This window comes from Balaenoptera acutorostrata, chromosome 10 (genome assembly GCF_949987535.1).
Source record: "Balaenoptera acutorostrata chromosome 10, mBalAcu1.1, whole genome shotgun sequence".
Lineage (NCBI taxonomy): Eukaryota > Metazoa > Chordata > Mammalia > Artiodactyla > Balaenopteridae > Balaenoptera > Balaenoptera acutorostrata.
In genome coordinates, this window is record NC_080073.1 from 78,100,958 (window position 1) to 78,124,621 (window position 23,664).

Sequence of the window (23,664 nt, forward strand, 5' to 3'; positions counted from 1 at the left end):
TGCATTGTTCTCCTGAGCAATCACCATCAACAGAGAAGGCAGAGCTATTTTTTGCTCTGACTTGGAAAGAAAATGAATGTAATGACATTAGGGGTCCAGTGATTCTCTCCTTCCTATAATAGACTGTAGTGGAAAGAGCACTAGCTTTGATGCAAAACAGGCCTATGTTCTGATTCCAGCTCCATCACTTAGTAACTGTTGGTGAGACACTTAACCCCATGAAGCCTCAGTTTCCTGATGTGAATAATGGGGATCACGGTACCTGCTTTGCAGCATTGTTGTAAAGATTAGCGATCATGCCCACGAAGCACAAAAAGCCTGGTCACAGCTGAATTTGTTAAGGGCTGAATTGTGTCCTCCAAAATTAATATGTTGAATTCCAACCCCCCAGCAGCTCAGAATGTGACGTTATTTGGAGACAGGGTCTTTAAAGAGGTCATTGCATCAAAATGAGGTCATATGGGTGGGGTCCTAATCCAATATGACCAGTGACCATATAAGAGGAGATTAGGACGCAGACCCACGCAGAGGAATGACCACATGAAGACACCAGAGGAAGACAGCATCTACAAGCCAAGGAGAGAGGCTTCTGAAGAAACCAATTCTGCCAACACCTTGATTTCAGACCTCTAAGCTCCAGAATTGTGAGAAAATAAATTTCTGTTGTTTAAGCTACCCAATCTGCAGGACTTTATTACAGTGCTCCTAGCAAACTAATGTAGGATTCAATAAAAATGACACCTCTTTTTATTTTTTATCACTCAAAAAATGTGAGTGTGGCCCTCTGGTCTGCTGCCCAGTATTTACTATTTATTCTGGGAATGTTTTTTATGAAAATTGAAAAATGGATTATTGGTGTGTCTGAATAGAGCATAAAACATACACAGTTTAAAACTGAAAGACAAATGAGAATTCATCTCTAGTTCAAGCACTCTTGCCAGCCCTCTACAAACACACACACACACACACTAACACACACACACATGCACACACACACACCTCTTAGTTGTTTAGATGAGAAAACTAGGGCTTGGTAAGGGCTATGTGTCTCAAAGGCAGCTAGGCGTTGAGTCAGTCAGGACTGAAGAGCTCAACCAAGGATTCTTAAAATTCTATCAATAGATAATAATGTTGTCCTACAGTCAGACAAGTTGTTTGTGATAGGATGGTGGAGAATAATTATCAGCAATGATGATGGTGATGATGCTGATGGTGATGATGATGCTGATGGTGATGATGATGCTGATGGTGATGATGGTGATGATGGTGATGATGGTGATGATGATGGTGATGCTGATGGTGATAGATCCCTGTCATTTACTGGATCTGTTTCAGGCATGGTGCTAAGCTCTCTCCAAGGATTATGTCATTTAACCCTCTCAATGATCCTATGACACCACTAAATTATCCCTAATTATTCCATATTCAAAAATGGAAATGGAAGGTTAGAAGGATGAGTAGCTCACCAAGATTGCACAGTTGATATGTGGTAGTGACAAAATTATAAATTTTGCAATCTATTCCATTGGGAAAAGGTACCATTTGGCCTATGAGATCTTCTCAGTGGGATATCAATGAGAATAAATGAAAAACTTTCTCTATATGGACCTTAGACCAGGCAACTGAATTCTAGCCTCACTTTGGCACTGATTGGTTCGTGAACTGGGGCAAGTCACTTCACCTCTCTGAGTCTCAGTTTTCTTCTCAGCAAAGCCAGGGAGCTGATGGCCCCTGGTGATTTCAAATTTGGGGTGGAGGAATTGGCCTCTGAAGGTCCCAATACTGTTCAAAGAGTCTAAAATTTCTCACAATTATTTCAAATCCATTGTAACCTCACTTAGGCTTCTGAGCCTAATCAAAACTATCTCTTGCACTTATCTCTCCCATCTCTGGTTGACTACACAGTCCAGGCCTTCATTGCCCCTCACATGCACCACTGCGATGGCTGGATTCTTTTCCTCTCTGCCCATCACCTATGTAGATGCAAGATTGACCTTCTGGAAGTGCTCTTTTCATGTGTTACCTCTGTTCAGCTCCCAGCTGCTTTCGGAACAAAGGCAATGGCTTTTGCTGATGCTGAAGGCCCTCGTGACCTGGAGCTGGCTTATTTCATAAGCATCTATCATATTTTCACTACTGTAGCTGGCTGCTTTTTCATAATTTAAAATAGTGCAAGAGATTTCCCAGTGTTCATGCAAAAGTAATAATATGAACATTAATCTTTGAGACTTAATCCTGGGAGTGGGGAAGGGTAGTTATTATGGTCAAACTATCTTTCAGTGTTTGGCAAAACCAAAGTAATCCTGTCATCATTTACTTGGTTTCTTGATCACCCTTTTTTTTCCTGCCCCTTCGCCTCAACATAATCACCACAGATTCAAATTCTATCCACCCTTTAATGCTCAGGCAAACGACTGTCTCCTGGTTGGAGATTCCCTGCTCTGTTCAGCTATAAATGGGAGGTCAGGACTTGTGAATATGGTGGGCACATAAAACTCAAGATGTTTGGTTAAAAGGTGGAGGAGAGAGAGTAGCGATTCTTCCCATAGGTAAACTGCTTGGTTTCTGTGTCATGCACAGAAGGTGATGTTATATGCGTGGCTTTCTTTTTAAGAAAGGAAGAATTGCATTGCATGCTAGGACACTAACAGGGGAAGCCATGCATCTTACTAACCCTTGGCCTGTGTGTGACTAACTGGACAGGTATTGTATCCTTTGAAAAAGCCAATGGTATATCTTCCTATGCCCGTTCCCTATGTTCTGGGGCACATACTATATTATACTACTACTAGAGAATAATTCAAAGCAAAGTTCCTCTTGATGGCAGATGATGAATGGTAGTACGAAATTTCAGGACTTCCATTGCAAATTTGACTGAGATTATTATTCTTTGCTCAGGGTTGCAATTAAGACAGGATGTCATCAATAACCTCCCTCCTGAATTGCAGAAGTGCCCCTCAAGGGCCACTTTAAGAGCCCGCCTTCACAGAGCTGTATTTTCAAACACAGAAGTGATAAAACTTACCTTTGCTGACCTTATCTAATGAGATGATTCATCCGTCACACATGCAGAACTATAAGCTAAATATTTATTTAACACAAACACGAAACACAATACCAATGAAAGAACTGCCTTGAAATTTTTTTTTTCTATTTAATTTTCCTTTGCCTTAAAATAAAGTCCTGCAGTAGCATTGTGTCAGGGTAGCTCAGTCCTATCAGATTACAGAGGAACATTTGTTTGTACACAATGGGGTCAAGCTTTCTAAAACACACTGCACATGTGTGTGGCATTGATAACCTTTTATCCTTCTTTCCTTATAAATCACTGGAGGATTTTAACCTTTGAGCAAGAGATTGCCATCTCCATGAAAACATTAAGTTCCTAACTCTGCTCTTATCTCAACCATCTTGCTACTTTCATTTACCACATGGAGGGGTTTCCCTAAGCCCTGGCAAAACAATGCATTTCGACTGCCATGGAGGGTGGCCCTGGGGTTGGCTGCCAGGCTGTATAGAGCCTCAGGGGGCTTGGGTGTTGGTCCAAACCTTTACAGTTCTGTGGTTCTACTCTTTACGAGGTGAGATTCAAAATAATACTGAGTATTCTAATAACAACAATAGTGGACCAATCAGAGCAGTCCCCGGTCGCTGCAAGAGGAGGGGCCTCAGGGCCCTCATTGCCATTAGTGGGGAGGTCTGTGCAAGGGTCCAAGGCAAGCAACTGGGTGACCGAGGCAGAGGTGGGAGGGGGCACTCCGGACACTCCAGGGCCCCCGGGGCAGCAGTTATTTATCTGCCGTGTGGTTTCAATTATTCCAACATTTTAATATTCGGCAGGGCCATCTTAGCCCTCTGTGTTCCCTCCTTTCCCAGCCCCCATTCACTCCATATCTCTGACATCAGGCATTGGTGTCCCTAGCCAGTGACTTCACTTCTCTTAAATTTCCATTTTGTTAGACTTTAAGAATAATGTATGTATGTGTGCTACTTAAAATGAAAAAAGTATTATTTTCCCCCCCAAATACAGTAGCCTGAGAAGTCATGGCCATTCCAAAATTTCCTTAATCTGGATAGTCTGACTTTAGTCCTCACCTCATTATGAAAAGTATTTTCTAAAGGGTAAGCTGGGACAAAGCGAGAGAGTGGCATGGACATATATACACTACCAAACGTAAAATAGATAGCTAGTGGGAAGCAGCCGCATAGCACAGGGAGATCAGCTCAGTGCTTTGTGACCACCTAGAGGGGTGGGATAGGGAGGGTGGGAGGGAGGGAGATATGCAAGAGGGAAGAGATATGGGGACATATGTATATGTGTAACTGATTCACTTTGTTATAAAGCAGAAACTGACACACCACTGTAAAGCAATTATACTCTAATAAAGATGTTTAAAAAAAAAAAAGTATTTTCTAAAGTGTGACATTCTTCACTAGCGCCCGTCCTCCCTGGTTTCTTGTTGGTTTCTGACCACACTTAATACCTCCTCCTTCACAGCCCCCTCTTTTCCCCTGGGGTCTCTCATCGCTCCAGTCTTTGTTCCTTTCTCTCCTCCTATGATTCCATCCTCCTCATCCTACACTGTCTCACTGTAGGCCCTCCAAACCTCCCTTGGGTCCTTGGATGATCTCCCTTGACACCCTTTCTCTTAGGGAGCTTGTCCACATCTATAGTTTTAATTATTAATTTACATGAAAAGTCCCCAAACTTTATTTCCACCTTGATCTCTTTGCTAAATATTAGGAGCATCTTTCCAACTGGACTATTTCCACGTGGGTCTAAATTCAGCTCATCCAGAACTAATGTGTCTCTTCTCTCCTAACCCACCTCTTCCCAGGTTTGCCAGCTGCTGGCTTCATTCTTCAGTTTCACAGACTCACAACCCCACAGGTATTCCTGGTTACAAGAATCCAGGGCAGGAGTGGGAGGAGCAATTCCACCATTTGCTAAGTCCTGTAAATACCTCCACTGCCGTGTTTTCTTTTCCTCGGCCTCCATATTGGTGTGGACATTACTATCTCATCATTATCATTATCACCGGGAAGACTGCAGCAATCTCCTGAACCCTCCCTCCTTTCCTCCCTGTCCAATATCCAGTACCATCAGCTGATTGATTTGCCTAGAACACTATTTTTCATAGATTGCTACTGTACCACATTCAAGTACTCTGACATTCTCAAATGCCCAGAGAATATTTGGGCTGATTCACCTGGCAAGCATGGTCACCGCCACCTAAGGAAAACCCAGCCCTGCTACATTTTTCTTCCATGACACTTGGATACAGAACAGGCTGACCTACTCACAAGCTTTTATTGTACCTTTTTTTGCAAAATGTGTCCTAAATATGAACAAATATTGGTTGAATGGATTGCTACCTCTTAGCTTCTTCTCACACTATTCTTGGCAGCTGAAATGACCCATTCCTCCCTTCTGAAATTTACTCATTATTTCAGGTCTTGCTTATTCCCTTAGTAACAACAATTGCTATCATTTATCAAGCCCTCGTTATATGCTGGCATTAGACTAAGCGCTCTGCATGTACTAGGCTCATTTAATCCTTAAATCCTATATTGTTTGAAGTAGCAATATCCCCATTTTACTGATGGAGAAACTGAGACTTCGGTAAATTAAATCACACACCCCAAATCACACAGTATGTAGCCAACTCTGTTGCCGAATCTGAGGTCTTACCCTTTATAGCACATGCCTCTTTTCTCGCCTTTTCGAGAGATATATCATTCTTTGGAATACACTGCATTTCTCTCCTCCGCTACTCTGCTGGCCCTGGCATTTGGATTTTTTTGCAGCACTGTTGTGGTTTTTGGAGCACAGCATAGTAATTAGGCCTCTGGACTGGTAAGTCAGACTGCCTGAGCTGGAATCCCAACTTCACTACTTGCCAGCTTTGTGTGCCTCGGGCAACTTATTTAAAATTGTGTGTCCTTTTGTCTATAAAGTAGGTATTATAATAGTACCTGAGGTATTGGATTATTGGAATAACTATATGACTTAACAGTCTTTGTAAAGCACTGAACACAGTGCCTGACACATAATAAGTACTCAGTAAATATTACCTGTTATTATTAAAATTCCTAAGGCCTGTGCCTTGCCTCCCATTCCGAGTATAAGCTGATTAAAGGAAAGGATTCTCTGTCTTTGTAATTCCACAGCTCTTTGCACACCTATCAACGTAAATGCTTCCACTAAGCTGTGACTTTAAAGGTTTCACCTTTGTGATTATCTTTTAGGAAATAGGCAAGACTCCAGTTATTTTAACCATCATCACTAGAATCAGACAACGTGAGTTGAAATGCTGAGCTGGTAAATAACGTGTGAATTCATAGCGCCTCCACAGTCAACACAGATATTTAACCCAACAAGCCTTCCTGCAGCACCTACTCTGTGTTGAGACTCTCAGGACCTGGGGAAACTGAGGCTGAGAGGCCCCCCCCACCCAGTGCTCCTTATAAAGGAGACAAAAATTACAGCGATGAGTGATACTAATTTGGATTATACTGAGAAATGTCGGCGAGGAAGTTTCTAGGGACACATCTTCTGATTAAAATACAGCTCTGGGGATTCCCTGGTGGTGCAGTGGTTAAGAATCTGCCTGCCAATGCAGGGAACACAGGTTTGATCCCTGGTCCAGGAAGATCCCACATGCCACGGAGCAACTAAGCCCGTGAGCCACAACTACTGAGCCTGCGTGCCACAACTACTGAAGACGGTGCATCTAGAGCCCGTGCTCTGCAACAAAAGAAGCCACTGCAATGAGAAGCCTGCGAACCACAACGAAGAGTAGCCCCCACTCGCTGCAACTACAGAAAAGCCCGCGCGCAACAACGAAGACCCAACGCAGCCAAAAATAAATAAGTAAATAAATAAAATCTATTAAAAAAAAACCAAACAGCTCTGAATCATTGTCTATCCATCTATAGATCAATCCAGAAAGTGGCTGATCATGCAAAGGATAATTAGTATTTCTTTTTCTGGGAACTGAGACACGTGTTAAAATGACATTGAGTAGAATAGATGACCCCCACCCCCGTAGACATTTGGCGGTAGAAGAGCACGTCCTGTTTACCTAGAACATTTCATCTGATTTTGTAAACTCTGCAAGTAACAGGGAGCCAGTGAATCTGCAGGGAAGCCAGTGGGGTTGTTCTGATTTAAACTTGAAAGGCAGTGCCATTGTCTGGGGAGTGGAGATTCCTCTTCATTCTCACCTGCAGACATGAGAGGGGGTTGTTCCTCTCATAAATAGGAGCCGCCAGAATCCTAATACATGATGTTCACAGCTGCTGGCACTTCTGGCCCCAACTTCTCGGCTCCATGAAGCGGTATCACTTCTGCTTCTCAATTTAGACTTTATCTCTTACAGTTTGGACTCAGTGGTTCTCAACCCTCACTGCGTAACAGAATCACTTTGGAGGTTTAAAAACAAACGAACCAAACAAAAAACCATGCCCGAGCCCTTTCCCCAGAGATTCTGACGCAGTTGTTCCAGGGAAGTGTCTGGGCATTGTTTACTTCTTGTTAAGTTTCTGGGGGTGATACCAATGGACAGCAGGCATTAGAATCTGCTAAAATCTGGACCAGGCAATAGCTTAATCTGTCTACAGACTTCCAGCACAACTGGGAATCCATGGTGCTACCAAGTTGATAGAGTCTAGCCAATCACATTCATTCTCTATTCCACATGACTTTTATCCTTATGTTGGAAAGGCAGAGATCTGGGCTTCTTCTTATTTCAGTGCCCCCAAAAGATTAATTGAGAGATGCTGAGCAAACAACGAAACCTCTGAGCCTCTCATTTTTGTATTCCATAAAATGGGAACAAGCTACCTGCTTTACTTATGACATGGTGAAGGATGAGGAGGTCTCTATCAGGGGCTAGCACTGTGCAGCAGGGTGAAATGATTAATTGAATTACCCCGAGAAAGAGTCAAGGCAGGCGAATTTAACAGCATGGTCAAGAAAGCACCAGAGAATGTCCAAAATCAGCAGGGCCAACTGGCCCTCTAGTTTGGGGTAGAGAAACCTTGGGAAGGGCAAGAAAATGCCAAATAGCAACTGAAAGTATTTTGTGATTATTCTTGGACTTGACGTTGCTCACTCAACTTCATTCCAGATCCTCTCTCCATGACCCATACTGACTTGTTCACAGTGTTTTTTTCTTATTCACTTGTCTCATAATAATGTATGGAAGGAAAAAAATAAAAGGCCACCTTTTTACAGAAAGCCAAAAGAAACAGAAAATGAACCCATCTGTTAAACCCAACTATTACCCATTAAATAAAAAGGGAATCTCTCCCACGCTCTCCCTATTTTCCCAGAGCCAACCACTTAATCTAGCTGGCTAACTATCATCTACCTATCTATCTATCTATCCATCCATCCATCCATCTATCTATCCGATTAATTTTCTTTTCTTTTATTTTCCAGAACAGAATGCCTTTGATGGCCTTCAGGAGAGAAGCCCAAACTACTAGTTGAAAAATCTAGAATCTAATCTCTGGGAAATTGTTATGAATACTATTAGTTGCCAAAGCCAAAACCAACACAAAAATAATAATGCTGAAAATGAATAAAACTCTTTCAAACTTCTCTAAATATTAAAAGAGCTGTTCACATTCCCCATGTATTATTTTTTCTTTCCAGTGAGAGGAAGGTATTGTTAAAGACCAATACATGGATCTGACAATGACAATTTCTTGTATTCCTACGTGCCCTGACTTGTCCTAAGAGCTGGGAAGACAGAAAAATAAGTCATTTAACTGGTAATACACACAGCAAACAACTGATGGGATAACTTTGGGGAGGGGAAAAAACTAATGCATATCGGGTGTGCAGGGCTTGAAAAATTGTTAGACATAGTCTATTACAGTACGAATATAGTCATGCATTACTTGTGTAATTCAAAAATGAAAGGCCCCAAATATTAGCCCTTTATGAAGGGAAAAACTGGGCTGCAGTGAAGTGGTGTGGCCTGGCTTTCTACAAATTACAAGAAAACATGGTTTAAACCCAAACATGGGCAGAAGACCTACATAGACATTCCTCCACAGAAGATACACAGATTGCCAGCAAACACATGAAAGGACGCCCAACATCACTCATCATTAGAGAAATGCAAATCAAAACTACAGTGAGGTATCACCTCACACTGGTCAGAATGGCCATCCTCAAAAAATCTACAAACAATAAATGCTGGAGAGGGTGTGGAGAAAAGGGAACCCTCTTGCACTGTTGGTGGGAATGTAAGTTGATACAACCACCATGGAGAACAGTATGCAGGTTCCTTAAAAAACTAAAAATAGAACTACCATATGACACAGCAATCCCACTACTGGGCATATACCCTGAGAAAACCATAATTCAAAAAGAGTCATGTACCACAGTGTTCATTGCAGCTCTATTTACAATAGCCAGGACATGGAAGCAACCTAAGTGTCCATCGACAGATGAATGGATAAAGAAGATGTGGCACATATATACAATGGAATATTACTCAGCCATAAAAAGAAACGAAACTGAGTTATTTGTAGTGAGGTGGATGGACCTAGAGACTGTCATACAGAGTGAAGTAAGTCAGAAAAAGAAAAACAAATACCGTATGCTAACACATATATATGGAATCTAGAAAAAAAAAAAAGGTTCTGAAGAACCTAGGGGCAGGACAAGAATAAAGACGCAAACATAGAGAATGAACCTGAGGACACGGGGAGGGGGAAGGGTAAGCTGGGACGAAGTGAGAGAGTGGCATGAGTGTAAAATAGCTAGTGGGAAGCAGCCTCATAGCACAGGGAGAACAGCTCCGTGCTTTGTGGCCACCTAGAGGGGTGGGATAGGGAGGGTGGGAAGGAGACGCAAGAGGGAGGGGATACGGGGATATACGTGCACGTATAGCTGATTCACTTTGTTGTACGGCAGAAACTAACACGTTGCAAAGCAATTATACTCCAATAAAGATGTTAAAAAAAAAAATGGTTTAAGCAAACCACACATCATACGGCATTTCCTTCCTTCTAGAACACTCGAGACAAGCCTGCCTGCTCTTGATCCCAGCACTTTTCTTGACATCCTTCCCGGCGCTGACTTGCAAACCCCTTTCCCCTCAGTCTGGGTGGGGCAGCATCTTACATTTCACATTCCCAGGACTGCCTGGGACCTGAGGATACCCGTGGCCCTCCTGCTACACTCGGGGTAGCCTCCCCTGCTGCCTGGCATGGAAGCACTCACATAGCAGTTCAAAAATGCCCTGGTCTTTACGGTATTTTCCGGCTCAGGGATGGGAAAACTCATTAAAAAGAAAGAAAAAGAAAAGGAAAGCTTTTTTTATTTTAGAGGAAATCCTAAAAGCATCCCAGCTCACTGCCTGACACTCAGTCTCCCTAAACGCAGTCTCACCAACGTAACCAACAGCCTGCATGCAAAATGCCCTTGACCAGACACGCTTTGTGCTCCCAACATACATGTCACAGCTACAGAAAAGAAAATCAGGCAGAGGGTCGTAACTGAAAGATGCCTTAAAGGAGTGTCAGAGTGACCTAGCTGCCCCTGAGGTCCTGCTACAAAGGGAGACAGACCCCCATTAGGAGAAATGCCTGTTACCTGCCCAGCACCGTTGTCCCAGGCCAGCTCCTGCTCTGATCAGATGCCTAACAAACTTCCAGGTCTCCACTACGAGGCCATTCACCCCACAGCCTCATGCTCAGTGAAGGGAGAGTCAAGCAGGACTCATCGGGAGGGCTCAGGCAGGTCCGGCAGCTCCAAGCCGAGCTTAGTCTCGCTGCTGACCAGTGCCTTCCTGCCGTGGTCCTCCGAGCCTCACAGGGCCATCCCCGATGGCTAGCTGCTGTTTGAAAACAAGAAGTGATTTCCTGGTCCTCTTCCCTGGATGGCGTATGCAATTTCCCTCACGCCCATGGGAAGTCCTTCAGGTCATTCTTATCTGGAAACCTATTCACTGAGTGGCCGGACTTGTTTGGCCAATGCCCTAGTTTTTGCTTCCCTTTCTCCAAGAAAAAGTTCAGAAAATGAAACCAGAGAGAACCCCAAATGTGTTCGAGCTCATGGCCGGTGTAGGATGCCTGGTTTAAACCTTTGAAAGATGTCCACTAAATGAGATTGTGTTTTCAGAAGAGAAATTAAAATTATCAATGAGTTTCATTTCTAGTGGCACTAAGAAATCAGAGATTAAAAAAATCTTGAATATGAGAAGACCTAGTGAGGTTGTTCAGTCCTAGCCCTGGGCTTAAGGGCGGGTTGCACTTCAAATGTGTCACATTCAGGGGCATCCAGACTTCCAGGGAAACTCTATGAATATTTGTGCATCTAACTACAAATTCTGTAACACTTAAAATATCATCTCAATAACACTAATGTTTAAAGATAAGGAGATACCTGGAAAAAGGCAGGTTGGCAGGCTGCAGTCAGGTGGTTGGGTTTAAAATGAATTAGAATCACTACGTATAAAATAGATAGCCAGTGAGAACCTACTGCATAGCACAGGGAACTCTACTCAGTGCTCTGTGGTGACCTAAACAGGAAGGAAATCCAAAAAAGAGGGGATATACGTATATGTATAGCTGATTCACTTTGCTGTACAGCAGAAACTAACACAACGTTGCAAAGCATCTATACTCCAATAAAAAGTTTTTAAAAAATGAATTAGGGGCTTCCCTGGTGGCGCAGTGGTTGAGAATCCGCCTGCCAATGCAGGGGACACGGGTTCGAGCCCTGGTCTGGGAGGATCCCACATGCCACGGAGCAACTAGGCCCGTGAGCCACAATTACTGAGCCTGCGCATCTGGAGCCTGTGCTCCGCAACAAGAGAGGCCACGATAGTGAGAGGCCCGCGCACCGCGATGAAGAGTGGCCCCCGCTTGCCACAACTAGAGAAAGCCCTCGCACAGAAACGAAGACCCAACACAGTCATAAATAAATAAATAAATAAATAAATAAATAAATAAATAAATATTTAAAAAAAAAAATGAATTAGAATAAGAATCAGAGTTTTTGAGCCGAAAGTGACCTTACTCATCCTCTTTTTACAAGGGAGGAAACTGAGGTCCAAAGAGAAACAGTGACTTGCCCAAGGTCAGAACACAGATGGGAAGTAATAGGTGGTCATCTAATTGTTCTTAAACTTCAGTGTGGGGAATGATCTTCAATTTCTTACTCTAAAACGCTGCCCACAGAAAGTCTGATGAATGGCTCCTGTCCTAGAGCCCAGGAATCTGCATTGTAAGTGCTCCATTAAGTCTGACGCAGGCCGTCCCCAGACCGCATTGAGAGAAACCCTCCTAGTGTCAGGACTGTGTGTCAGTGCCGGACCCCAGAGTCAGACTGTAGGGATTCAAACCATAGGGCCACTGATTCCTATTTCTGTGGCCTTGGACATGTTATGAGACCTCACTGAGACTCAGTTTTATTATGTGTGAAAGTGTAATAATAATACTGCTGAGGCCATATATTATATAGGCTCTGGTAAAAGACTGGCATAGAGGAAGAACTCCAGAACTGGAGACCTGGGCTCGAATCCTCCAAGCTCACGGGCCTTCCCTGTCCCACACCGTCTCCTTCCCTCCTTGCCAGCCTTCCTTTCCAGCCAGAGCTATCGCCCCGAAGGCAAGTCAACCACCAGCAGTCGCACTCAGGCTGGGGACAACGGTGAAGTATTTTGGCAAAAAGAAGATGAAACTTCAAAATATTATTATTCTACTTCTCGGTACTGATTCTCAGTTGTATCCTCCAGCCCACTCCATGCCATTGTGGAAGACGTTGTTGGTTGCCCCCTGACAGCTTACCCTCCACTTCCTCCCTGCTGCCAGCCTGGGCCTGGCTGTGCTCAGGGGGTGCATTGTGATAGGTTTAAAGCACAGTGATGTCATTCTCCTTGCTGAGCCCTGGGTGTGCTTGGACATGTGGCACGTTTGTGGATGTACTTTACCTCTGGATTTACTGTCAGTGGCACAATAAAGGGCCTTATTATTTAATCCAGTTCTAATGGCATTACCTATAGTAAAGTGTGAATCACTATGAAAAATAAATCTTTTGATTCTATAGAAAATACTCACTGTCATACAGAGTGAAGTAAGTCAGAAAGAGAAAAACAAATATCATATAATATTGCTTACATGTGGAATCTAGAAAAATGATACAGATGAACTTATTTGCAAAGCAGAAATAAAGTCACAGATATAGAAAACAAATTTACGGTTGCCAAGGGGGGAAGGAAGGGTGGGATGAATTGGGAATAGGGATTGACATATACACACTACTATATATAAAATAGATAACTAATGAGAACCTGCTGTATTGCACAGGGAACTCTCCTCAGTGCTCTGTGGTGACCTAAATGGGAAGGAAATCCAAAAAAGAGGGGATATATGTATACATATAGTTGATTCACTTTGCTGTACAGCAGAAACTAACACAACATTGTAAAGCAACTATACTCCAATAAAAATTTTTAAAAAAAGAATAAGGAGCAAAATAACATCCCTATAGATAAGAAAACATGGCCTAATCTTACCCACAAACAAGAACTGTGAATTTCTATTTCAAAATAAATTTAAATACATTTTTAAAAAACATAGTAATCAACTATACTTCAATTTAAAGAGTAATTCTATAAAAAATAAATAAATAAAATACTACCCTTGACCAATAAGTAAATAAATAAATAAGAAGAATATTAAGACACATACACACAGAGTCAAATAGCTTGAATCATATTTTAGAATACAGTTGATCCTTGAACAATGTGTGTTTGAAGTGTGTGGGTCTACTTACACGCCGATTTTTTTCACTAACTACACATGACTGTATGACACGATCCACAGTTATCTGGTTGACTCCTTGTATGTGGAACCAGGATACGGAGCGCTGATTGTGAAGTTATACACAGATTTTCGAGTGCGTGGAGGTGGGTGCCCTTAACCCCTACGTTGCTCAAGGGTCAAATGTATTCTAAATTTCTTATGCTAAATATTTGTGGTATTGACTTTTTCTATATGAAATGGACAAAGACATTCCAGATTCTTTCTTACACTAAAAACTTATAATATTAAGTAGTAGAAAACACCTGAGTCTTGAAAACGCAAAGTAGCCTGGGGTTAAGCGTGTGGACACCAGATCTGCCCACTAGTAGCTCCTCAGAAACTTAACAGGTTATTTCATCTTTCTGTGCCTCAGTTTTCTCATCTGTAAAATCAGAGTAATAATAAGACCTACCTCAGGGTTGTTGGGAAGATTAACTGAGCTCCATACATGTATAAAGGCTTATAACAGTGCCTGGCACTTAGTGAGCATGTGTGTTAGCTATTGTTATTTCTGCAGAAAAGAGGTTTTTGTTGTAATATCATGTAGGGATTTGGTACCACCTTTGCCTTTGTTTTCGGCTGGCTTTGCCTCTGGTTCTGCACAGGCTGGCACTTTGAAGATGCCTCTAAAATATACCTTCTTGTGTTTGTCATGAGATGTGGTTCCTTTGGGGGTATCTTGAGTGGATTAGTATAGATGTAGATGAATGACACCAGCTGTGTTGGAAGGAATGAAGAAAACGTAGGAGGAACCTGTACATTTTCATGGGGGTAAAGGACACTAAAAGAACTTTGCGGGCTGACGGGTTTGGAAAGTAATTGTAAGAGAGAACTGAATGTCTGGGTGACAGACTTCACCCACTCCAGGAGAGGAAAGCTTGCAGACCTTGATACTTCAAGAAAGAGTGACGACGTGGGGGACCTTGACTCGGATGCATCTTGTCTTAAAAAACACCCTGTTGTCAGTCAGCTCCTGGGTTAACGCTTCTTTGAAAGCGCTGTCTTTTCCTTGTTTGCGTTGGTTTGTGGGACACCCTCAACTCTGACACGGGACAGGGTGCTGTCAAGGTGGCTGTCCCTTTGCCTCACTGAAGAGCAATTCCGCTCTCATCCATCGTCCTGTTTGTTGCTAGGAACACTCTGTGCTCGTGGGACTCACTTTACAATGAAAACAGAGACAAATAGAAAACGGGACCACCATATGGTCTCGTCTGCAACCCAGAATTCACTGCTGATGGGAAGACTTTGCCCTGTCGCAGCTACAGCTGCCCTGTCGTTGGCTGGGATGGAGCCCTTCTCCTGAGTTCTAAGATGTTGTAATTGGTGGCAAATTGAACCCAGACTTCAACCAGACTGCGATGGTGCAGCCTGAGTAACTAATTCACTAGTCGTGTTAATCTATGTTTGCGTTAGTATGAGGCGTCTCTTAGGACTTGAGGGGATAACCTCATTGGAGACAGAGCTATTTGCCCAGGCAGAAATGTCAGCACCAAATAAATGTGTCTTTCCCAGCATGCTCCAGGCTGTGTCACGCCTCTGCCCTTCTCCTTTCTTCATCTGGCTAACTTTTAATGTCCACTTAAATTGCAGATGTTATTTCTTCCAAGGACCCTCCTAGCTCTCCCCGGCTGGGCCATGTGTTTCTTTTCCCTGACCCCAAACTATCAGGTATGTGTCTTTCTGCAGGTACCAGACTGCACTCAAATGATCATTTTAATGCTTAATGCATTGATTGTAAGCGCCTTGAGGGCCGGGCCCTGTCTTATTTATCGTATGCCCAGCTCCTTACTCGGTGCTGGCATGTCCTAGGTGATCCATAAAAGCAAACAAAAGGACTACCTTATGGTCCAGCAATCCAACTCTTGGGCGTGTATCCGAAGACAACCATAATTTGAGAAGATACATGCACCCCAATGCTCACTGCAGCACTATTTGCAATAGCCAAGCCATGGAAGCAACCTAAATGTCCAGTGACAGAGGAAGGAATAAAGAAGATGTGGTACATATATACAATGGAATATTACTCAGCCATAAAAAAAGAATGAAATGATGTCATTTGCAGCAACATGGATGGACCTAGAGGTTATCATACCAAGTGAAGTAAGTCAGACAAAGAAAGAGAAATATTATATGATATCACTCATATGTGGAATCTAATTTTAAAAATGATACAAATGAACTTATTTACAAAACAGAAACAGATTCACAGATTTCAAAAACAAACTTATGGTTACCAAAGGGGAAATGTGGGGAGGGAGGGATAAATTAGGAGCTTGGCATTAACATATGCACACTACTATATATAAGATAGATAACCAACAAGGACCTACTGCATAGCACAGGGAACTCTACTCAATATTCTGTAATAACTTACATGGGAAAAGAATCTGAAAAAGAATGAATATATGTATATGTACAACTGAATCACTTTGCTGTACACCCGAAGTTAACTCAACATTGTAAGTCAACTATACTCCAATAAAATTTTTTTTAAAAGGCAAACAAAAGGAAACTGCTTCATCTCATTCCATTGCTGGGTTCTCCTCTTAACATTGGCATGTCCCATGGCTCAGTCTTTGGAACTCTTCTCTGTTGACACTTATTCCCCAGGTGATCTCCACCAGTCTTGTGGTTTAAATCTTTGTGCTGATGACTTCCAAACATCTACCTCAATCACAGACCTCACTCCTGCACTCCTGACCAGTATATCCAACTTCTCACTTGATAAATCCACTTGGATCTTCAATAGGCTCTCAGACTGAACATGTCCGAAACGAAACTCCTGATCCTCCCTCCCAAGCTAGCTTTTCCAACAGTCTCTCCCATCTCAGGAAAGGGCGTCTCCATCCTTCCAGATTAGCCAGACCAAACCTCTAAGACTCATCCTTGAGTCCTCCCTTGCACACTTTATATTTAATTTGTCAACAAATTCTGTCTACCTTCAAAATACACACGTGGTTGGGTATTTCTTACCCCTTCCACTGCTATCACTCTCATCAAACCATCATTACCTCTAATTGGTCTCTGTGTAAGACTGCAGTTAAAATGGTCTTCATAAGATATAAGCTATGTAATGTCCACCTGTGCTCAGCCGTGCTCTCATCTCACACAGTCAAGGTGAAAGTCTTTTCAGTGGCCTGTAAGGTCTACACCATTGGCAGCCTTGCTCCTCCCACCATATCCTCCCTTAATTCCTCTCCTTCTTTCCACGTTGCTCCAGCCATGCTGGCTTTCCTGTGAGCCAGCTTGTTCCATCCCAGAGTCTTGGCACTGGCCATTCTCTCTGCCTGGATGCTCTTAGCCCAGATATCCTCATGTCTCACTCCCTCACCTCATTCCCACCTTGGCCCAAACATTGCTTCCTTAGTGAGGCCTTCCTTGACCACCATATGTCACACTTCAGTCCTCCCAACCCCCTTCCCTGATGAATTTTTTCCATATCACATATCACCTCTAATACACTATAATGTACTTATTTATTTTATTGGCTGTCTCCACCTTCTAACCCTCCACTAGGGTGTAAGCTCCCTGAGGGGAGAGATGCCTATTTGGTTCATTAAAGATGCGTATTTGAAAGTGTAACATGCAAGCAAAGGTAAGAATGCCATGATGCTAGTATATACACAGCAGAAGTATACACCAAAGTCCATAATTATTCTACTTGTAAAACACTCACACTTCCACGTCTTGGCAGGGTAGGCCCTGTTTGTTTTTTTTTAATCCACAACCAGATGTTGGTAACGCTTTTGACCCAGTGTGACTCAGGGTCAGCTCTCCTTTGTTATTTCTATAACGAGGCCAGGAAAATTCCCCTCTGGCACTGACCTGTCCTTATGCAAGGAAGAAACCGACAGAAAATTGGGCGGTTTTATGGTATACAAATGGTCTTATTCTTATCTTTTGTGTGTATATCTTGGCAGAGACTCTGCTAATTGGAGTTGGTCATATTTGTACTCAGCTGCGGCCTCTCAGGTTTTATTTGCACTTGCTGTTACTGGATCCATTCCACCAATAGACAGATTTATTATGCCTTCTTGGCGTAAGTATCTTTCAGATACTTATATTATTTTGCTGTGGTAGATCCCAGAGCTTTCCATCCTTTGGACCAATTGGATACAGTTGACTGCCATATTCTACCCACCTTCTTATGTCTCCCATGATGGTCCTAGCTTAGGTCAGAAATCCAAAGAACCCTCCAAGTGAAGTCCTGTTTTGGACCACTGCCAAGACTACCTTCCCTGCCTTTTCTTGGAAGAGGGAGAGACAGCATATGGGAAAATGGAGACAGATTCAGGACACAGATCTGTAGAGGTGTCATCAACAGCCCTTTCTTGGCCTTTGTTGGCCTTTTCTTATGCAGGGTTGACCATCAATGGTCTGGCAATCATCTCTAGCCTTTAGATTCCACCTTTGGCTCTTACAGGTGACCCACTATCCCATCCATGTAGCAGGAAGTGCATACTGTTGCCCATAAGTCAGCCACATGCTGCAGCCTTGATGCGCATGGATGTCAGAGTTATTGATGGACCACGTGTATCATTGACTCCTCCTCCTTTATTCCCGTCCCCATCCCCACTACCCTCACTTTCAGCAACATGGAGAAGAGCTAGGTATTTGAGGACACGGGCATTCCTTCTTGTCTTGGTCTGGGAAGGAAGCTATTTTGAAGGAAGCTGCATCTGGTCTCAAGTGTGCAAGTTCCTTTGTACATGAACATGGGTGGTCACTCCTCTTCTAACTTCTGCTCCTTCACTGTGTGTCCTGGGTGCAGGTGCTCCGCATCGGCAGGTATCATATGCCTCAGGCAGCAGTGAGGGTATCTGCTAACATCCGGCAGACCCTCGTCCCCATAAGGGCACTTTCCATCCAGATTCCCTGGGCACTTTCCATCCAGATTCCCTGGCTCTTTACTGTTTTCAGGGCCTCAACACTTCCTCTGCCACCAAAACAAAGGTTCCCCCATTTTTGCCTTTGATTGGAGAGGTGATTTCCTCAGAATTTATCAAGTCAATGAGTGAATAGCCATGATGCTAAAACCACCAGACAAATATGAGCTGAAGAGTCATACATGCCAAGAGAAAAATCAGAATCACAGGATTTGAGAGTCAAGGGGACCTGGTGATCATTCATTCTAGCGACCATGCTAGAGGGAGTTGAGAGGCTTCACCAAGGTCACAACACCCATTAGTGTCAGAACCAGAATTAGAATTGCTATCTCCTGTCTTCCCAGGCAGGACTCTTAACCTTGTGCCTTGGCACCTGCCCCAACCCCCTCTGGATACTCAGATACCCTTTCTTCTTACCTCTAAATTAAGACAATTCCCCAGGTACAGGTAAGGGGTTGATCCCTATACCTAATGCCTAAGATACAGTGATGATTTCTGAGTAGAGAGAGACAGTATTAAACTTGTGTTAAACCTGTAGTCTTTCCTTTATGATGCTTGGTCCACAATTTAATTAGTGCCAGAAATGATGCTCTAAATAAATTATCCCAATGCCTATATTCTTTCAAGAAAGAATGTTAAATGATTCTTTCTATTGTGTTAGGATACAGCTGAACTGAAAGTGTAGTGAAGGGCACTATAGTGATCTGAAAAATACGGTGCTAGGTAACATCAGCAGTGTAGACTGTCACCTCTGTGGGAGGATTTGAGAAGCAATAGAAAAACCTATGTCCACCTGCCTCTAATTCCTAAACTTACACTTTTAGAGACAAATTGCTTTAAGTGAAGGAACAACCTCTGCTCTGACTCAAATGCCTTTGAAAGGTGGACATATTGTCCATTTCCAATGAATTGCATGTAAGTATGAATTAGTTTAAGTCATCAAAGAGGCTTTAATAACAAGAAGGCAATTGGGTAAGGGGGGAGGGATAAATTGAGAGGTTGGGATTGACAATATACACTCTACAATATATAAAATAAATAACTAATAAGGATCAACTGCAGAGCACAGGAACTCTGCTCAAAACTCTGTAGTGGCCTATATGGGAAAAGAATCTAAAAAAGAGTGGATATATGTATATGTATATGTATAACAGGTTCACTTCACTGTACACCTGAAGCTAACACAACATTGTAAATCAACTATACTCCAATAAAAAGTTTTTCAAAAGAGGGCAATGGGGTTAGAGAGAAGTGGGGGATAGTGGAAAGGGGGGAGTATTTCAGAGAGCAGTTCTTATCTGTGCCTGAGAGCAGACTAACAGCTTATTTATTAAAATTATCCTGCTAATTGTTGGTGGAATTGCTACAATCACATGGCCCGAAAATCCTCTTATTGATGTTAGTTTTCTCACTCCTCAAAGTCACCATTTCACATCTTCTCTTCTCTCCTCACTCTTGGCTGTAGTCTTGCCTCCTACTTCATTGAGAAAACAGAATCAATCAAATGCTCATCTTCCTATGTGCAAACTTTCCACACTCTTGCACCTGAACTGCCCTTTCTGCCCTCTGGTTTGAGAGGATGACTCAGCCCTGCTCCTGCTGACGACCTCCCTCTTCCTCCACTCGGCTCTGGGCGCCATTTCCTGTTTCATCTTCAGCACTGGATCAGTCCCAGTAGCTCACAAACATGCTCTAGAATCTCTCTTGAAAAGCCTTTGACATCTGTCTCTTTCCTCATTGACTGCAATATTTTTCTGCTCCCCTTTACAGCAACTCTTGACCAAAGAGCTGAATATATTGACTTTGTCTCCACTTCTTCACCCTCTTCTTTGGCTCCCAAGTCAGTCAAATCCATCTTCCTTCCCTAGTTCTGCACTAGTGACTCTCATGACAGTCACCATGGTTTCCACATCACCATGGTCAATGGTCCATTTGCCGTTCTCATCCTCCTTGACCCTGCAGCACCATGTGACAGAGTTGGCTGCTCCTGCCTCCTTGAAATCCCATTTTTTTCAGGCTTCTGTGGCATCCAGGCTTCTGATGTTCCTCCTACCCCACGGGTTCCTCCCACCTCTCAATCCCCTTGGGGCCCTTTCTTTCTCTACCTGCCCTCTAAATTTAGTCTGCCCCAAGTCTTGTCCATGGTCCCACCATCCTTTTCCACCTGTACTTTCTTCCAGGGTGGCCTCACCTGGTTCCACACTTGAAAAAACATTCATGGATGAGGACAAAATAAAGATATTTCTAGACATATAAAGACTGAAAGAGTTTGTATCTCCCTGGCCCTGGATAAAGGACTGTAGGATTAAAAACAAAAAAAGATTTTGGGGCATGGGCCCTTTTGGCCATCTGGTGAAGACTATGATTCCTTCTCAGAATAATGCTTTTAAACGTATAGAACAAAATACATAGGATTACAAGAGAAAATAATTATATTGAAATATAGTTATCAAAATATTAAAACGATGTGATTTAGTAATATATTTACTTCTTTCTTAATTGATTCAATTAAAAGATTTAATGAGGCAGCTTTAATAACTATCACACATTTCATGTGGTGATGGGAATAAACTAGATTTTTGAGGGTCTGCAACATAGTAATGTGATACCAAAATATCTGCGATTTCTATTGGTGACAAAGTCATAGGTACCGCTAATACTGCTGTGGCTTGTTACCTAGGTTCCTAATTAAAGGAAATCCTAAATTGCAATTAGAGGTTAGTAAATATAAAGATATATTTTTCCCATTCAAGTTTGTGGACCCACCGCCAAATTTTATTCATGTGACGTCCATGAACTTAAGATAATGTAGTTAAGAAAGAAAAATGGACACTCAAGAACTGATCACTTAAAACCTATTTTTTCACTATTAGTTTTTAAAATTATTAGTTAAAATGACTAATTTGGAGGTGAGATTATAATAGAAAATATGAAACTACTACGTAGCTGTGACAAGGAACATAGTAGGTATTCAACGAATACATTTTTAATGACTGAATCAAGGGGAGATTTTGTTTTACGGCTCATCCCCTTTTCAGGGGCTAGGATGTCTATACCATCAGGAGAATCCTGTGTTTTCAAGGGCACAGTCACGGCGTGGTTTTGGCTGCTAACACACCATGCCCACCAAGGCCCCCCAGTAGGGTTGCAGGAGTCCCCCTACATAGATGGGGAGGTATTCCACCATCTTAGCCAAAGAGTAAAAATAACTTCTAAGGTAGAGCTAGAAATCCCCAGCACATAAGAGGTGCTCAATAAATTTCCCAAGACCTACAATACAAAGGTAACACTACTAGGTCAATATCACCTTCTGGTCAACCAGCGAAGGCCATCCCTGTGCTAAAGATGGCCACTCCCCATCCCCCAGGGACACAGCCCACCTCCCTCCTGAGTCCTTGCTCCATGGCTCCTGGTTTGTATCTTAACAGTGGGGTCCCTCCACCACCACTTCCCTCAGTTCTTCAGAGCCATGATGTATTCTTTTTAAAATGCTCTTTCAAGAATACATACTATGTGAGGCACAATGACAACATTTGTTTGAGAAAGAACTCGGAAAAGGTTGGGCTGATGCCTGTGTCTGTGAACAACAATGGTTCTGAACTCCAGCCCCAAGAAGGGGCCTAAAATAAGCTCGCTGAGGAGAAGCATAAAGTTGGGAGAACAGTGGTGAGAATGGAAAATGAAGCACAAATGGAAATTAATCAACATTTCTGAAGTTCAGCTACTTGGGGAGCAGGAAGAATGTGCTTTTAAAAGCCTAGAGATGTGGAATGCTGGAAAACCAGATGGCTTGTGATTGAGCCCTGGGGAAACGAGCTATTCCATCATTAGCAAGACCTTGTTAGACCACGAGCACCACTTTTTATTTTACCTGAAGTGAATCTCTTTTAAAGAAAATGGAAAGGCACTCCCTTTCCAGATGCTACACATATTACTCAGTAAACTAGCTCCTATTCAAAACAACTTGCTTGTTTTAATATTGGGAAAAGCATTAGTTGTTCACTTCGAGTGCCCTACCCATAGGTTTATGAAATTCTGTCTCCCAAAATCTAAGTTGTGCATATGCTATCTCTTTGGAATCTCCTTTATTCACTGGTCTGTTCCATTTCATACCATGATGACAAACTCTTGAGACCCTGTCTGACCTTCCAGTGTGCTTGGTGATCAAGTTGGTAAACCCAAAGTTTAGGTGCCCTGCATTCTAGCCTGTACTTTATGAGTGTTTCAGGGACAGATGGAGTTAAGAGATGAAGGGAAAGGTGTTCACAGTGGCTGCTACAGCCCTTGACAATGGCCCAGCACCGTGCAAACTGTCACTGTGATGCATGGAAGTTGCCCAGCTCCCCACAGTTCCGCGACCTACCCCAGAACAATGAGTCCAGGTTTCCAAGTTCAAGACCGTTCCTAACTACATCACCACCTATAATTTAAAGCTGGCCTCTTGGGACCACTGAACTATTTTTAGACCTGATGCATAGTACACAAAACATAGCTACCTATTAACAACTACATGGTGATTCCAGGGCCACACCCCTTCAGTTTACCTTGTCTGACCTGGAACGTTAAGAGAAGGAAAACAACATATATTGATATTTTTAGTCTTTTCCTGAATTCCTCAAATGTTGTTCCATTTTCCATTTGACTTAGGGTCAGTGAGATCTGGACTTTGTGCTTTACCCAATGGGATATTCACACGCATACCTCTTCCTGGGACTCTCTATTTGAACCAGCTGGACCCTCACTAAACAAGGGCACTCTTATGAATGAGCTCCAGCCCTTGGATCACTTACTGGTCTACATGAGAAATGTTCCCATATCGTCCCTTCTGAAGTGCCAGAATCACCTTATACATCAAATGCCTGATCAGGGATATTTATGTATACTAACAGGAGCAATATTTAAGTATACTTCTATGGTTGACATCATAAAATTTCCCAGGAATCATGTA

General features: G+C 42.7%; 1 protein-coding gene across 6 annotated transcripts in view; it reads right to left on the reverse strand.

Moving 5' to 3' along the window:
- Nucleotides 1-23,664, reverse strand: part of ADGRF5 (adhesion G protein-coupled receptor F5) — a 109,417-nt gene that overhangs the window by 62,010 nt on the left and 23,743 nt on the right. Inside the window, exon 1 of one of the 6 annotated variants that reach the window (XM_007193835.2) lies at nucleotides 10,616-10,853. The exons of the other annotated variants lie outside the window; for them this stretch is intronic. The gene's annotated coding sequence lies outside the window, so the exon portion shown is untranslated. Of the gene's footprint in view, nucleotides 1-10,615; nucleotides 10,854-23,664 lie in introns of those variants that run through there. 6 annotated transcript variants of the gene reach the window in all.